Below are 18,225 nucleotides of genomic sequence, written 5' to 3' on the forward strand. Positions count from 1 at the left end.
CAGAGCAATACAAGACATATTTTATAACAAGTACCTGTATTTTAGATACATAAAGAACTATAAAAAACTCAACAGCAGAAGACTAACCTATCTTTCAAAATTCGTATTTATTATTTACCAGTTTTAAGAACATACAGGAGATTTTTTATGTTCTATTTTCCTTCATAGGTACTAAGATAAATCAAAACTTCATAAACCAAATACTTACAATGGAATCAAAAGAGGCAATTTACTTTTAATAGATGGAAAATTTTTATAATGCTTAAAAAAACTATAAAGTTAATGAGTTTTTATAGTTATAGAAAAATAAATCTGCCTCAAAATATTAGTAATAGATATACTGATTGACATTTTCTAAATATCCTTAAAAGCACTCCAAATATTTATACTCATCAGAAATGAATGCATGTTTCTACCAAAAGACACAGAAAAATTCACAGTAGCCCACTGATAAGCCCAAAGAGGAAAGATCCTCAGTATCCACTTAAGTAGAGGTATGATCATATAGTGGAATGTGGTGATATATATGGTGCAAAGAAGAAATGATACTTACCCGAAATGACTCTCACTAACATTATAATAATTAAAAAAAAAAAAAAATCAGAGTGGCAACCCTTCCGCTTCATCACTCAGGTGAGACCTTTCCTTTCATAGTATTCTCTAATTCCATCCCAGGTGGTTCACTTTCTAACAAAGTCCCAAACCTAGATATAGACCAGGTTCCAGGAGATAGAGCATATGTTCACAGGTATCCATAAACCAGGGAAAAATATATACCTGAAAGCAGTAGTACACTAGAGTTTACAGTGAGTACCCCCCAACACTTCCTCTCCACTATTCCAAGCTTTGCGTCCATGATTGCTCAACAATTTGTTTGGCTTGGTATGTTAACTCTCTTTTCAGTCACCAGGTTCCAGAAGCCATCAGGATGCCGGCCAGGCTTCCCTGGATTGAAGACCCCACCAATGTGTCCTGGAGCTCAGCTTCCCCAGAGACCCACCCTACTAGGGAAAGAGAGAGGCAGACTGGGCCCGTGTTCAGCGGGGAAGCGATTACAGAAGCCAGACCTTCCACCTTCTGCATCCCACAATGACCCTGGGTCCATGCTCCCAGAGGCATAGAGAATGGGAAAGCTATCAGGGGAGGGGGTGGGATATGGAGATTGGGTGGTGGGAATTGTGTGGAGTTGTACCCCTCCTACCCTATGGTTTTGTTAATATCTTTCTTAAATAAATAAATAAATTTAAAAATAAAATAATGAAGGAAAGAAAAGAAATGTGAAATTATCTTTGTAAACATGACACGGCTGGCTAGTATATTTATAAGAGCACTAGCTCATTTGAGACACTAATCATGGAAGTCAAATCTGTCATCAAGCATACATATTTCCAAACAACAACAACAAAATCAGAGTGAAAGAGTACATACTACATAATTCCAGTTACAACACTTTCAAAAACAGATGAACACTAATCTCCGCTAGAAGACGCCAAAATGAGCTTCTATAGGGCAGAGGCTGTAGAGTCTAGCAAAGACTGTAGTAATGGGGGAGGGTATGTATTAACTACGTGGGGTCACAAGTAGGAGTGCCTATGTGGCTACATAATGTTGTACTTCAGTAAAATTATTTTTAAGTAAGTTTTTGAAAAGCGGCCTGCCGCATGAGCTGTTTTCAAAAGAATCACCTAGCCCCACTCCTGTGAGGAGCATACCTGAGGATTACCTCTTATCCCTGAAGCTACCTCAGTACTTTTTTAAAATTTATCTATTAATGTTTTACATTCAACAGCAAATACAATAGTTTGTACATGTGGAACATTCCTCAGTTTTCCACATGACAATACAGCTATGATACTATGATCTCACTCTCAGGAAGAAGTTGAAAAACAAGATCAGAAGAGAAAACCCAAGTAGAACCTGAACTGGAGTTGGTGCATTGCGCCAAAGTAAAAGACTCTGGGGTGGGAAGAGTACAGGTCCAAAAAGGATGGCAGAGGACCTAGCAGGGGTTGTGTTGCTACCGCAGTATTTTACAAGACTGATTGACTGATTTCATGAGAAACAGAGAGCAAGCCCGGAATACAGCTCCTGTAAATTTGGGTATTGAACCCAGGGCCTCATGCATAGTAAGTCCTACATTGTAACCTCTAAGCCACCTTTCTGATCTAAACTTAATTTGTTTGTGGTATTTTTTTTTTCTTTTTAATAAAAATCCAGTAACCAGTTAAACTTTATCCTGGGCCAGAAGACAGCTTATCGAGTAGGGTCCATTTTCACATGCACAAAGATCCCAGCTGACTCGCCTGGTTACCACAGGGAAGCAGATACACAGAGTAAGTGTTCCAAGCAGTAGGGCAGTGCTGTGGGATGGAATGCAGAAGACAAAAACACACCGAACAGATCAATTCCTTCCCTGATGATCTTCCTAGCATTCTTTTCAAGTACTGTTTTCAAGCCCTAAGAGTCCAAAAGATCTACAGACAGATGAAACGGGATGCCATGCCAGTCTAAATAGAGAAGGCAGCACAAAAGGGAATTCCAGTGACTGTTGAGAGGTAGTCAGGCAGTCAGGTGACCTAGTTGGCTATAGCCATGAACCCTGATAAAAGATCGATCAATGAAAACGCAAATGGCAGCTGGTTCCTACATGAAGAGACAGAACTGACAAGTGGCAGAGCTTTTAAAGCTGGCCAAGGCTTATTTACGCGAAATACGATTAACTATAAAAATGTGTATTATACTGTGTGGAATTATACCCCTCTAACCCTATGGTCTTGTCAGTGTTTCTATTTTATAAATAAAAAAATTTTTTAAAATGTGTATTATAACAGCTACAGCTAAGCACATTTCTATATACATATATACACCTTGGTTACTTCTGCTTCTGGAAGACTTCACCACAGTACCCAGTACCAGAGCCATTTTCTCTCCTTTCTGATTGAGGGTGACGGACAGAGATAGTGAGGAGAGAAAGGGAGAGAGAGATGGAGAAACGGAAAGACACCTGCAGAACTTACTCACTCACTATACATGAAGCTTCCCCCCCCACACACACACACAGGTGGAGATCAGAGGCTTGAATGTATTACCACCTGCCCCTATTGCCTTTTTTTTTTTTCTGGAACCGGGGCCTCTTGTATACACAGTCTGACTGTTCTAGGTCACTTTTCCTTCAGTTAGAGACAGAGAGAGAGAGAGAGAGAGAGAGAGAGAGAGATGGAGATATCAAGCACTGAAGCTTCCTCCACTGCCATGGCTGCTCCCATGAAGGTGCTCGACTTGGACAGGGAAAGCTCTCTCTTTTTGGGCCTCTGATGTGTAATGTTTTTGCTTGGGTATATATCCATACATACACACACACACACACACACACACACACACACACACATTGAAAACGGTCATCACTGTGTTAGTTAGGTTTTTACATCTCATTTAATAAAAACATTCTTTAAAATGTCCTACCCTTAAAAGGTACAATGCAAATATTTCTGACATTTATTTTTTATTGATGTTATTTAAAATAGTCAAAACCGGTTACAACTTGATCAGGCTTTTCATTCGCACAGAGTTCAGAATTCACCACGACTGAACTATAGTCTTCAGTCACAGCTATCAAACAATTTGTTTATCAGTATCTGAAACTTAAAAAAAAAAAAAATGGCAGAATTCCCCACTGGGAAGGCTTAACTAAGTCTTAAATAATGAAGCAATGAGACAAAATACAATACCTTCTGGACGTGTCTCTCCCAAATGTTAAAATAATGGATCCTAGGAGCAGAGAATTCTGAAACAGCTCGTAATCCAAACACTCTCTGAAAAGTAAGAGAAATAAGTGTTACCTGAGGTACACCTGAGCTCAAAGAATTTCAACAGCATGTTCTACAATGGACTTCTGGCTACAAACTCAAGTAAAACCCCTTGAAAGCCAAAAGCACTGAAAGATAAAAATATTCTGCATCATCCATGATTCCCTTCACCATGGCTACTGACCGCATCTGATGAAACATCTGCATCATAAGATCATTTGCCATTACATGCTACCATCTGTCTCTACACTTAAAAAGGATTATCTCATATTCTCAAGGGTGTGAGGAACATGAGGAGTTAATGACAATGATAAAGAATTCTCAGCAGCAATACTAAGTGAAAAGTTTTAGAAGTATTTGATAAGAGAATACAAAATTTCAAACACTTTTTTTTTGTCCCTAGGCCATTAAGAACAACAACAACAACAACAAAACTCAGAGTCACCCAACATATGAAGTGGCCTCGTCATACTGTGTGAGGCACTTCATACATTCAGTTCCAAAAGAGTAAGAGACACGGCTTACCCAGTGCCACTGAGATGGCTGAGAAAACACATGAGTCAGTGAAGGAGTGGCCAGAGAAGCTAGCTGGCGGAGATAAAGCTTTGAAGCGAACTGATTCTCCGACTCCTGTTAAGTGAGCCACCACACTTCTATCTGGCTTATATCTCTATGATTTTCAACTCTAGCAAATTTTATCCAATAGCTTATCATCAATCCTTAAGGCTTCATAACTTAGGTCAAAGATAATTCCATAAACTAGGATGTCAAGCTCTAAAATAGCTTTTCTTTTTAATTGTCACTTTTTATTTAGTTTAACAGTGCCACCACGGGCTGCTTCAAACCACATCAGGTACCAAATTTCTGTGAGGCATGCTTCCTCAACATCCCAGCAACTAGGTTCCCTTCTCAGTGTCTGTCTGACTGCTGTCCTTCCTGCGTTGTGAAGTCCCACATCCACTGTTGAATCTCCAGCACACAGTATGGTGCACGGCGGGCAGCTGGCAGGCAGTGAACACCTGCTCCAGGAGTGAACGGCTTTACAGACTTTATCAGCCAGTCTATCAGGCAGAAGTAAAATCTATACCGCTACAGGAGCCAAGCACAGAAGAATACTTGCCTGCATTATGATCACTTCCTAACACACACACACACACACACACACACACACGTGTACTCACTCTCAACAAGACTACTGTCAACAGTGCTCTGCCAACCCGTACAAATAGCCAGCCTGGCTAGCTGGCAAGTCTCTTTCTGCTCAGACGAATTAAGACACTAGTCCTGATGCCTAAGGTGCTGCACCAGGTAGTATGATACCTCGACAGGAACACAAATCCTCTAAAGACCGACCACATACCAGCAAGTCTCAGACTTTTCTCCATCAGCAGTAGGGGATGTCACATGTTTATGTCAAAGATAGCTCTAAGCATGATCTAGATAAAATGTTGCCCCAATATTAGATGTTGATAAAAAGCAGGGGTCCGGTGGTAGCGCAGCTGGTTAAGCACATGTGGCGCAAAGCGCAAGGACAGAGGAAGGATCCCGGTTCGAGCCCCCGGCTCCCCACCTGCAGGGGAGTTGCTCTGTGAAGCAGGTCTGCAGGTGTCTGTCTTTCTCTCCCCCTCTCTGTCTTCCCCTCCTCTCTCCATTTCTCTCTGTCCTAGCCAACAATGAACAACATCAACAATAACAATAATAGCCACAACAAGGCTACAACAAGGGCAACAAAAGGGGGAAAAATGGCCTCCAAGAGCAGTGGATTCATGGTGCCGGCACTGAGCCCAGCAATAACCCTGGAGGCAAAAAAAAAAACAAAACAAAAAAAAAACGCACAGAACTGTAACTATGAAGCAAAAGACGAGGTCCGGGAAGTGGCTCGGTGCATGCAGCATTGTACTCTCAAGCATGAGGTCCCGAGTTCAATCCCTGGTAGCACATGTACCAGAGTGATGTCTGGTTCTTTCTCTCTCTTTTTCTATCTTTCTCATCAATAAATAAATTCTTAAAAAAAAGAAAGAAAAAGAGAACAAAAAACAAAACAATACCTAGAGACCTAGTAGTCTAAAAAACACTGAGACTCCTTTGAGGAACATTCCCTTTCCAGCAGCTAAATCAAAGCTTTAACAAGTCATTTTAGGTAATAAGATTTACCCTTACTTTGACCTTCCTCATAAAGCAAATGCATCTCTCTGGCCAATAAGGTTCCATCTGAACTCTGTGCAAGGAGAAGCAACACCTTAATTGCATTCATTTACATGACTTTGAAAAGACTGTGGGCTAAAGTAACCGACTGCAAGGTCAGAGAATACAAAAAAGTAAAATGCATGCAGTTTAGGGAGGGAGAATGATCCGATCGTGACAGTACCTCCGACCTCCTTCCTTAAGAAGAGACAGAAAGGTAGGGAGACAGGAGGTGGTTATGCAAAAAGACTTTTATGCATGAGACTCTGAGGTCCCAGGTTCAGTCCCCAGTACAATCATAAACCAGAGCTGAACAGTGCTCTGAAAAAAAGAGGAAAAAAGGTGAGGGGAAGAGATAGTGTAATCAACACATGCAGAGATCTCCATTTGAAAGAATACCACCCAAAGTTTGATTTTTATAAACATATATAAAATAAAGTTCATTATGTATTATAGCTTTTTCATAAAAATCTATTAGCCTTGATAGAAGCAAGGAACAATTCTATATGAAAAAATTGCATAGCAACAGAAATCAAAACAAGAGGAGCCAGAGGGTGGGGCACCGGGGTTGAAAGCACAAACTACAATAAGGACCTAGGTTCAAGGCCCCAGTCCCCACCTGCAAGGGGAGAGTTTCACAAGCAGTGAAGCAGGGCTGCAGGTGTCTTGTTTCTCTCCTTCTGTATCTCCCTCATCCCTCTCAATTGCTGTCTTTACCCAGTAGGTAAAAAAATTAAAATAAATAAAAAATAATATTGTGAAATGTGGCTAATATGTTTTACTATCTCACAAAAACTTCTGTAAATTAGACTGCAAAGCTGTCATAATTTTTAAGACAAGAACTGCAAACACCAGATACTAAGTATGTTGAATTCCTGCTTGCTTGCTTTCTTTTCTGCTTTCTTTTTTTTACAGTCTACACAATGTATGTTCAATGAATTTGTTTAGAGACTCTGGCTTCACAGATCTCAAGTCAATAATGCAACATTAGTAAGAGAAAGCACAGAAAACAAACTGACCATCATGGATTGCAAGGGATGATGTGATTCTTCAAACAAAACCTTAGAATAGATTTTAAAAAAAAAATGAACTCTACAAAATATTTCCCTTTCATTTAATAAAGTTCTAACACAAGTAGATGGTACTGGCTCTTGAATTTATTGGAGAAAAAGAGAAAGGACCACAAAAAACAGGACCTACAGTACTTAAAAAATGTTTATCAAGGGGCCAGTTGGTTGAGCACTGAGCACTTGTTACCATGCACAAGGACCGAAGTTCACACCCTAGGTCCCTCGCCCACCGGGGAAGTCTCACTAGTGGTGAAGCAGTGCTGTATGTACATGTCTATCCTTCTCTTCCTATCTATCTACCTGTCTATCCGGCTACCTATCTATCCATCCATCCATCCACCCACCCATCCATCCATCCATCCATCCATCCATCCATCCATCCATCCATCCATCCATCCATCCATCCACCTATCTGCTGCCAGGAGCCTTAGATCAGCTGTGCAGGCACCAAGCTCCAGCAATAACCCTCGTTACTATTAAAAATAATAAATAGTCGGGTGGTAGCATGGGTTAAGCGCAGGTGGCACAAAGCGCAAGGACGGGAGTAAGGATCCCGGTTCGAGCCCCTGGATCCCCAATTGCAGGGGAGTCGCTTCACAAGTGGTGAAGCAGGTCTGCAGGTGTCTGTCTTTCTCTCCCCTCTCTGTCTTCCCCATCTCCCTCCATTTCTCTCCGTCCTATCCAACAATAACGACAACAAAAGCAATAATAACTACAACAATAAAAAAGGGAATAAACATAAAACAATTAAAAAATGTTTAATAAATAAATAATTTTAAAACGTTTGTGAGAGTGTCAAATACTTGTTTTAGGTTAAATAAAACATCACCAGGAGATTCATTTAAGAAGCGTGTGCCCATGAAATTAGATAAATCACTCACATTTAATTTACTACACAGGATTTGTACTACTCTTGCCAATCTAGTGCAATTTAAAAATGATTTAATGAATGAGACACAATGCTATAAAATGTGTTTCCTACCCTCTACCAGCATAGGCGTGTTAGACGTTTTTCATGTAATTCTGCATTAGAGCCAAATCACTTCGACTGATGCTAATTCAAAATAAGCACGTTTAATACTATGTTCCTAGATAGTCAGTATCATGATGTCACTCTGTCGCTTCTGAGTGAAAACTAAAATATTTCAACTTAAGTATATGTATGTTAAGTCAATTCAGGTGAATAGAAGTAAAATATACACACATTTTAAAAATATCAGTTACTACTAAGTTCCACATAACTAAATTTCAGTGGCTTTTTAGATATTTAACTGTTCTCCTATAGAAGAAATTCAGGATCTAGTGTAATATATGTAATCTTTATAAATATTTAACAGTAGGGAGTCAGACGGTAGCACAGCAGGTTAAGCGCAGGTGGCTCAAAGCGCAGGGACCGGCATAAGGATCCCGGTTCGAGCCCCCGGCTCCCCACCTGCAGGGGAGTCGCTTCACAGGCGGTGAAGCAGGTCTGCAGGTGTCTGTCTTTCTCTCTCCCTCTCTGTCTTCCCCTCCTCTCTCCATTTCTCTCTGTCCTATCCAACATCAATAACTACAACAATAAAACAACAAGGGTAACAAAAAGGAATAAATAAATAACCTAAAAAAATTAAAAAATTAAAATGACTAAATAAATATTTCACAGTAATTCTTGATTCACATTCTTTGACAGGAATAAAAGTATGGGGACAAACTTTGTATACTGCCTCTAGTGTTCCTGGTCACATTCTCATTTAAATTAATATCTCACAGTGAAGATGGTATTTTGATAGAGATGAGAAGAAGGAATGGGAGATAGCACAATGGTTATTCAAAAAAAAAAAAAGTTTTTCATGCCTGAAGCACCAAAAGTTTCAGGTTCAATCCCCAGAACCACCATAAGTCAGAGCTAAGCAGTGCTCTGAGAAAAAATAAACTTTAAAAACATCTAAGATGAGAATAAGTCATTTTTCAGCTTCCTTTTACCTGCAAAGGACTGAACGCTGTATATTCCTAAAGTGTGTCACACTGTCTAGTCTTCCGTTCCCTGGATCCAGACTACCCCAAATCCCAGCTTCTCACCAATCTAGCTGTTGTGTATCCGTCAGTGGGTCACAGCCTTAAAATGAAAAAAGAAATAGTAATGACGACACTCTTAGAGCTCTCAAGTTGAAGAAATCCAAATCAAATCTAAGTCCTGACATCTTTCATTTTTTGAACATTCTTCTTTAATCTCGGGTGAGTGCAGTCCATCAACGCCACTCTTAAAGTGTACATTCACACCTCTTTCCTCTTAAGTCTTTCATTTTCCCTAGGAGATCAATAAACAAAACACATGTTCAAGCATATACACTCCAACAATGGAACCAAAAGAGAAGAGTCATTTCTCTAAAAAAGAGGTAACTAAATACAAAAAAAAAAAAAAAAAAAGGTCATTGTATATGTAGAATGAAATTCTAGACAGGCAGAAGCTGTTCTGATAACTCCCATAAAAGACAAACACAACTGTAAGGAACAAGTCAAAACCCCCCACGGAATCCACAAGGTTTCTAGAGCCTGCTCCATCTCCATGGGAAACACCTGCTAGAGAATTTGCTAAATCATAATTCCATGGAGGAAAGGTTTGTCTTCCTCTCTCACCTGTTCCCCCACCCATGTTCATTCAACTCCATAAAGAGCAGTTATCCCCCATTATAAAACAGTTGACGGTTAAAACAATGAGCCAAGGAAGAAAGTACAATATTCTGTAACTGACATTTACTGCGTTGGCCTTGGACTTCTAATCTTTACCAGACGAGCACACAAATCAATCCATCAGCTCATGAAGGTGTGCTTTTTTAACCTCTAAAACAGATGGGATTGGCCAGAAGTGCCTGGTATGTCAAACTGCTAATCACTACTGCCCTTTGCACAAAATAACCCACTTAAGTTGAGGCATGGTTGCACTGTAACCGACATTAGTCTGTGGGAAACCCATTTAACTGTCACACACTCCTGTCACTCATGCCCTCCCTTAATTAAGCCTAATGCCTTATGCTTTGACCTTTTGTTCTAGCCTATTAACCCTATCTAGTACAAGTTCAATTATGTTAAACTAAAAACTTTGCTGTAAAATATTAAATGCCAAGCTCAAAAAAAAAAAAAATCTTAAGGAACATCCTTCCAACCCTTGTCATTATGTACCCTGTTCTCCAGTTGCAGAAGGCAGTTAAGGCCTCTCTTCTGACGTGATGCTGATCCTTACAGTGCAGAGAAGAACCCAGTTCTCATTCTAGTCCATCCCTTAATTTTCAACGGATAACTGAGGCCAGAAGGCATTAAATGACCCACTCATTCCATAGCTTCAGCAAAACCACACTGAAACACAGAGAATCTCTCCATCTAATCCTCCATAGGTGTCTCTGACCAATAGTTAAGCCACCAGGCAGTATGTTCAGGATACAAATATTTTCTCCACAAATACACTGCACGAATAGGGAGAAAACAAAACAGACAGGCATGTGAACAGAGTTAAGTACTAATTTTCTTTTCCTCCTCACAACAAAACTTCCTGGCCCTTTCCTACAATTTTTCCTTTGGTAAGTGACAATTTTTCTCGTCGGGGACTGCTAAAATTTGCAAAACTCACAAGGTAATGTGACGTATCTAAGGTTTTCCTTGTTCCTGGTGCTTCTTTTAAGTATCTGATAAGACAACAAACAATAAGCTACCTAAAGCCACAACAGCTTGCTACTGATCCCCAATGGGTAAATTCACACACAGCTTTTATTATTTATTATTATTATTATTTAGTATATTTATTTATTGGATAGAGACAGCCAGAAATCAAGAGGGAAGGGGATGAGAGAGAAAGAGACAAGAGAGACACCTGTGCAGCCCTGCTTCACCACTCATAAAGCTTTCCCCCTGCAGGTGGGGACGGGGGTCTCAAACCCGGGTCCTCGCGCACTGTAATACAGGCACTTAACCAGGTGCGCCACCACCCGGCCCCTCACACACAGCTTTTAAAGTTATTTTGTATACCTCTATATATATGGATTGAGGGTCACCTCTAACAAACTCTTTATAGAGCCCAAAAACCTTTAATATTTACTGTGATATAAAATCAAAGGTCATCCAAACTAGACAGTATTATCACAGGAGTACTTTACGATTAGCATAGTAATGTGTGTTATTCTTTCTCCTTCCATTTACATTCCACACACCAGGGAGGAGAGAAAGAAGAAAAAAAAAAGGGTTATTATTTTCACTGTAGTGAAACTTAAACATCAGTAACAAAACAAAATTTGGATTTCTATGATTCATATTTAGTATTTTCAAAAGATATTAAGTCAGACTTTAGTACTAGTGTAAACCAAGGTAAACAGATAAAACATTAGTAAGATTTTATCATTTTTCTTGATTTCCTAAAGACTCATTCTTACCTATTTCAACTGTTAACTGATCTTGTTGCTTTTATTTATTTTTTTTTACTTTTTTATTATCTTTATTTATTGGATAGAGACAGCCAGAAATTGAGAGGGAAGGGGTTCATAGAGAAGTAGAGAGATAAAGGAGGAGAGAGAAAGAGAGACACCTGCAGCCCTGCTTCACCACTTGCAAAGCTTTCCCCCTTTGGATGGGGACCTGGGGCTCAAACTTGGGTCCTCTGTAACATGTGCACTCAACCAGGTGCGCCACCACCCAGCCCTTTTTTATCGTTAGCAACCTGGGACTTTCAAGTTAAGGTGACATGTCACTACATGGAACATGAAATAATTTTCAAGTAAAATACCAGAGTTGTGTTCAGATAATGAATAACTCCAAAAACAGAATTTATTACTTTTTAGAGGTGAAAGACGATGTGATAGGCGAGTTTAAACTCAAGGGGTAACCTCTTTACACGGTCAGCATGAGCATACAAAGTGATGTGTGTAAAGTAACATGGATTAGCAGTAGTCAAAGCGAAAGCAACCAGAGCAAGGACAGCTACTAACAAACTCAACATTCAGAGCATCACTCAGACATCCTGGGCAAGTGTGGATAAACGCACAAAAACGAACGTATAGGGAGACGGGCGGAGTCAGGCGGTGGCAGCGGGTTAAGCGCAGGTGGCGCAAAGCAAAAGGACCCGCATTAGGATCTTGGTTCGAGCCCCCAGCTCCCCACCTGCAGGGCAGTCACTTCACAGGCGGTGAAACAGGTCTGCAGGTGTCTGTCTTTCTCTCCCTTTCTCTGTCTTTCCCTCCTCTCTCCATTTTTCTCTGTCCTATCTAACAACAACGACATCAATAACCACAACAATGGCAGCAAAAGGGAAAATAAATAAATGTAAAAAAAAAAAAAGAATATATCACAAAAAATAGGTGTGATAACGTGTCTAGTCTACTTGGTTAAATGTCTTCTGTTTCTTGGTTCCTTTATTTTAGAGAGAGAGAGAGAGAGAGAATGAAAGAGATCACAGGATAGGCGTTTCCTTCAATGTGCTGTGGAGAACAGCCTCAGGTAGACCTGGGTCAAATGAGCTGCCCAGCTGAGTTATTTCACAAGCTCCTGAATACCTGTTGTCATGATATAAGCAGGTGAACACACAGAAAAAAAAAAAAAAAAAAGCAGGCCATGAGAAAGGTCTATCCTGTTTACAAAAAAAAAACACAAAAAAACAAAACATTTCCACATATGCATAGATAGTAAACAAAACAAAAGAAAGCAAAAGCTGTCTTCACAAAGCACAAAACTGAGATCAAATTATTCTAAAAGCATTCATTAAATTCAGTATTACAGGTTTACATTCAAAATAATCTACGTATCTCCTTTATCATTTGAATATGAATTACTGGTATAGACATTTCTGGGGCCAGGTGGTGTCACGCTTGGTTAAGCGTAACTGCTACCATCAAAGGACCTGGTCCAAGCCCTTTGTCCCCACTTGCAGTACTGAGGCAATGCTCATAGCTGTGTCTCTTTCTCTCTCTCCTCTCTACATCAACTTCCCCTCTCAATTTCTCTAGGTCCTATCAAATAAAAAATAAATTATTAAAAAAAAAGAAATTTATGACCTCCATTTAAAAATATTATTCCTTAGGTCTTAGTATATTTAAGTCCTGTAACTTACTATGTTTTAATCAAGCCATTCTCAATATTCTCTAACCTTAAGATTATTGAAAATCAAAATTAGCTTTAAATATGAGATGCTGAGATAGTTCCACCTTCTGCAGCAATCAAATCCAATATGATTAAAAGAGCGGACTAGTTTCATTCCCTTCAGAAAAACAAAAAGTAACATGGATTTTGCTGAGTATGCTTTATACATTCTAATTCATATATTTTTTGAACACACTTAACATGACAAAACAAATTCAAGGGTCAAATAATTAGGTCAGCATGTTTCATTTTTCCTTAATAATAAATATGCCTGAAAAGATGATACCAATTTAATGAAGAACTATTATTGCATTTGAAAAAAAAAAGGTCCTAGTTTAAATAGGCTGAATAAAATGTAAAACAACTATTCTGCACGCATACACTTAATATAGACAGGCACATTCATTCCTGACCATCACCGCCGCCCCCCCCCCCCCAGTATTTTACCAGCAGTGAGATTGGTACAATTCAGTTTAACAGATGTTTATAATAGCCCTCTATGTGCCAGGCACTGACAGCACTGGTAATGCATTGATGAATAAGATCCTACTTGTGAAGCTTACTAGTTACTGCAGGAGACAGACATGCAAGACTATTATCATCAGGAAAGAGGAGGAGGAGGAGGAAAAAGAAGAAATAAAAAACCCTCCTGATCCCAAATAAACATGTACACTCATTTCCCTACTGTCCATGAGTGACAACAGTCCTTTCCAATCTGTTTCTCCAAGATCAGAAATATGGTCAGATACAATTACTCTTAGCTCCCTGCCCCCGTGTCTGTCTGTCTATCTGTCTGTCTGTCTCTCTCTCTCTCCCTCTCTCTCTCCTGTAGGGAATGAGTCTAGATGGATGTGGTACAGGTCACATTACCATCATGGGTCTAGACAGTAGCCTCTCATCAAGCTAGGTGTTCAAACTACTGAAACTTTCACTGATGGTTTCAAACTGCATTTCTCAGAAATGAGCAGAGCTTGCCTGCCACTGTTCTAGTCACATAAGTCCACTAAAGATTTCTGTTAATATACAAATAAGTTACTCTGCTAAGTTACCTTTGGACTCATTTATTCATCTTTACCAGAGCACTGGTTCAGATCTAGCATTTGGTGGCACTGGGAACTAAAACTGTCAACCCAAAGAGTCTCAGGATGGAAGTCACTTGCAATATTATTATGCAATATTACAATAACTATTATGCGGTCTCTCAAGCCCTCCACTCCTATATATATATATATATATTTTTTTTTTAATTGTCACCAGGGTTATCACTGGGGCTGGGTGCCTGCACAATCTACCCGCCACAACCAGTGATCTTTTTTCATTTTAATAGAGATAGAAAGAGAGAGAGAAGGGGAAGGTAGAGGGAGAAAGAGACACCGCCAACATTGTTTCTCCATGCAGGAAGCTTCTCTTCTTCAGGTGAGGAGCTGAGGGTGAGTATGGTAACCTATACCAGGTACCCCACTGCCTGTCCCCAGGCCCTACGCAGAAGCAAAGCTGCGACCTGAGCGCAGGCATACATACAGATTTGTACTGCAAAACATCTTTTTTAATCCTTGGACTAGAAAAAGCATCCCAAACACTAGAATATCAAATGAGTCAAAAGCCTTTTCTGAAGACTGTGTAATAAATAGCAACGGAAGAAAACAAACAGTAAAAATAAGGTGATGCCGTTGGCCCTTTCTTGTCCTACTTCTCAAGAACCAGTCCTAGTACTGCCATCCTTGAGGTCACCTTGAAATTCACTGTTGAGTCTAACATCCAAGATTATAACCTCGCCCTGAAAGAAGGCCTCTTTCTGAGGGCACCTGAGTGAAAACAAACAAACAAAAGGATAATTAAGTAAGTTAAGACGTGTTTTCTCACAGTGAGCCTACACAAACACTAGCTGTATGAATTTTTTTTTAAACTCATTTAAAATCTTATGGGTCTCATTTCTTTCTCTGTAAAGTGCAAGCGATAAATGATTTAGAACTTCAACAAACTATGAGTTTTTTCATTAAGCTAAGATGACTCTTGTTTACAGATGGGCAAGTTGGATTTATCACACTTAAATTCAGAGCATCCATTGTTTTATAAAATTATCTTCCTACCTGAAAATTTAAGTAATCTATGAAATTACTTCAGTTTGGACAGTCCAAGCAAAAGAAACGCAAGTTTAAAAAAAAAAAAAAAGCCCAGAAGAAAATGTGACTTTTCACGTCAATTAAAGATTACCTGGAGAGGTGAGGGCAGCGTTTTATTAACAAAGCTAACAATATACTGCTCTGACTTTGCTTTACTCATAACTGATATTCAGCTATTAGAAGACAAGCAGATAGTAAATAAAAGGCTTCTAATTTAAATCCTTGTCTTCATAATAGATTGTGTCTGTTTCAAATCACTTCTTTACATGTGGGTTAGGGAAATAATTATATATATATATATATATATGTATATATATATATATATATACACACACACACACAACAAACTCAACAAATATATATAATATATAAATATATATACACACTGTATCTAGACTTTAGAAAAATGTTTTCTCAGTGGTTATTCACTTAGACAGTTTCTCTTGTAGAAGAAAAATTGGGTGAACAAGAAAAAGGTCACAGGTTTCCCTTTCAGCCTTAGGAAAATAACTAATTTCCTTTGAGCTGATCTAGGAAGTCCTGTTAAAATACTTTTTTCCATTTACTTCCTCTCGAAACCTATTGCAACAGCCTTTTTTTTTTTTTTTCTCAATCTGCATTTCCTCTCACTTAGAGGTATGGCAGCAAGGAGTAAAAGCATTCACATGAACAAGTACTTTGCTGTTGCTCTTAAGTGCTATTCATTCATTCCTGGGATAGGAGGCATCTCCTCTTGAGGTAGTGCACCGGGCTAAGTACACAAGGCGCAGAGCGCAAGGACCTGGCCATAAGGATCCCGGTTTGAGCCCCTGGCTCCCCACCTGCAGGGGAGTCGCTTCACAGGCGGTGAAGCAGCTCTGCAGGTGTCTGTCTATCTCTCCCCCTGTCTGTCTTCCCCTCCTCTCTCCATGTCTCTCTGTCCTATCCAACAATAACAACATCAATAACTACAACAATGTTAAACAAGGGCAACAAAAGGGAAAATTAAAAAAAAAAAGAAGAAATCCTATGACACTAACTTCCCCTTTAAGTCAAAAATCTCTTCTCTTTTCCACAGTCTGCCTCCATAATGGGACAGATTCCCAAAGTGGGACTTGCAAAAAGTGCTCATCTACTTCCCTTCCCTCGCAATAAAGTCACAAATATGCTGTCGATTCCATCTGTGTAATCCAGAGTCTAGTTCAATCGCACAAGACAGTCTTTACACTTACTGGGGAGTGGAGACAGGGCAACACACACACACACACACACACACACACACAAAATCATATTAACAATCCTTTTCTTTTTAAATTTTTTATTATCTTTATTTATTGGATGGAGACAGCCAGAAATTGAAAGAGGAAAGGTGACAGAGAGGGAGAGAGAGATACCTGCAGCTCTGCTTTACCAATGCAAAGCTTTCCCCCACACCCCTGGCAGGTGGGGACCAGGGCCTTGAACCAGGGTCCTTGAGCACTGTAACATGTGTGCTAACCGTGTGTGCCAAAACCCAGCCACTTAAAAATCCTCAGTAGTCAAGAGTTGTACACTTTTCAAGCAGGAAGAGTTGTGACTTTGACTCTGCCACAACTACTTCTTGAAGTGGACAAACATAATCAGTCTTGGGAAGATATACTGGATTAAGATCATGAGAGGAGATGCTGTGAATTACAGCAAGAAACTGAGTTGCTTTCTCTGCCTCAGAGAACACTGCAGCACAGGAATACTTCACAAGAACCAGGTAGCATTTGAGGGTGAGAGACTCCACTTCCCTCTGGAGAGCAGAGCGGGCAGAATTTCAGCTTTCTGAACTAGATGGAACTACGGCAGAATCATCATGTAGAAGCAATAGCCGGGTTGGTCTTGAGTCTCCTGAAGGTTCCTGTAGGAGAGTAGAGGTTCTGTAGAGGTGAGGTTGAGAGTAGGACTTTTTAGGGTGAGTTTCGAAGCATCAGAGGGAGGAGACAGCTTTCCTCTTCAAAATAAAATAAAATAAAGCTTGTTCTCAAGGCTAAGCAAATTATATTATCAAATGAAATCAGCCGTGTGATCTCCGACAAATTCCTCGGGTATCTCTAAGAACAGGTTTCTTTATTTGCAAAAATAGAGGGGGGGGGGATGACACCTACACGTCACAGAGGAACTGTCAAATAAACGACCCTTTCACTGTTGTTCTAAGGATGGCGACTCAATACCTTGGTGGTGGCTAGACCCCTCTAACGCCTTTGAAAAGCAAGGTTTGAAATCTTTACTGTGTGCTGTCAACAACAGTGTGTAGGGATGGAGAACACCGCAATTTCAGATTTAGCAATCAGATCGTCCTCTCGTCTAAAGGGCTGACAAATGTTCTCTAAGGAGATCAAAGAGCTTGCTTCTTACCTGCACCGTATATGACACAGCTGAAGCAGCAACACCTGACTTAGAAACATGCAAAACAAATTCGCTTTCGAGTAAGCTCCCCCCCCCCGAAAAAAAAAAAATCAAACCTGAGCCTCCATGACCTACTGTGTAAATATTCTCCTTAAGGAAAAACTGCAACTAGGACTAATTCATTGAGGTTATTTCTTTTATCTCACTTTGAGTATCTCATAGGTTTTCGGACTTTTTCCTGCCTTTTTTTTTTTTTTTTACTATCTTTATTTATTGGATAGAGACTGCTACAAATTGAGAGGAAGGGGAAGACAGAGAGGAAAAGAGACTCTCACAACACTGCTTCACCACTTGTGAAGCTTTGCCCCTGCACATGAGGACCTGAACTCAGGTCCTTGGCGCGGCTCAGTACCTGTGCTCAACCAGGTGCGCCACCGCCTGGCCTCTCTGGTGTTCAGCACCTTCTTTCCTCTCTTTCCTGAACTGGATACCTTTCCAGAGGCAAAACCCACCAGTCTATCTTCTATGAAGTTGTACTGTACCCTGCCACACTTCAGGCTCTCCTAGAGACATTTTAAGACTGTAAAATAT

General features: G+C 39.9%; 1 protein-coding gene across 9 annotated transcripts in view; it reads right to left on the reverse strand.

The window, feature by feature from the left end:
• The window catches only part of NRIP1 (nuclear receptor interacting protein 1), a 110,059-nt gene that overhangs the window by 85,037 nt on the left and 6,797 nt on the right, over positions 1-18,225 (reverse strand). For 7 of the 9 annotated variants that reach the window (XM_060172155.1, XM_060172146.1, XM_060172147.1 and 4 more), the window contains exon 2: positions 3,729-3,812. The exons of the other annotated variants lie outside the window; for them this stretch is intronic. The gene's annotated coding sequence lies outside the window, so the exon portion shown is untranslated. The remainder of the gene's footprint in view (positions 1-3,728; positions 3,813-18,225) is intronic. 9 annotated transcript variants of the gene reach the window in all.

This window comes from Erinaceus europaeus, chromosome 14 (genome assembly GCF_950295315.1).
Source record: "Erinaceus europaeus chromosome 14, mEriEur2.1, whole genome shotgun sequence".
Lineage (NCBI taxonomy): Eukaryota > Metazoa > Chordata > Mammalia > Eulipotyphla > Erinaceidae > Erinaceus > Erinaceus europaeus.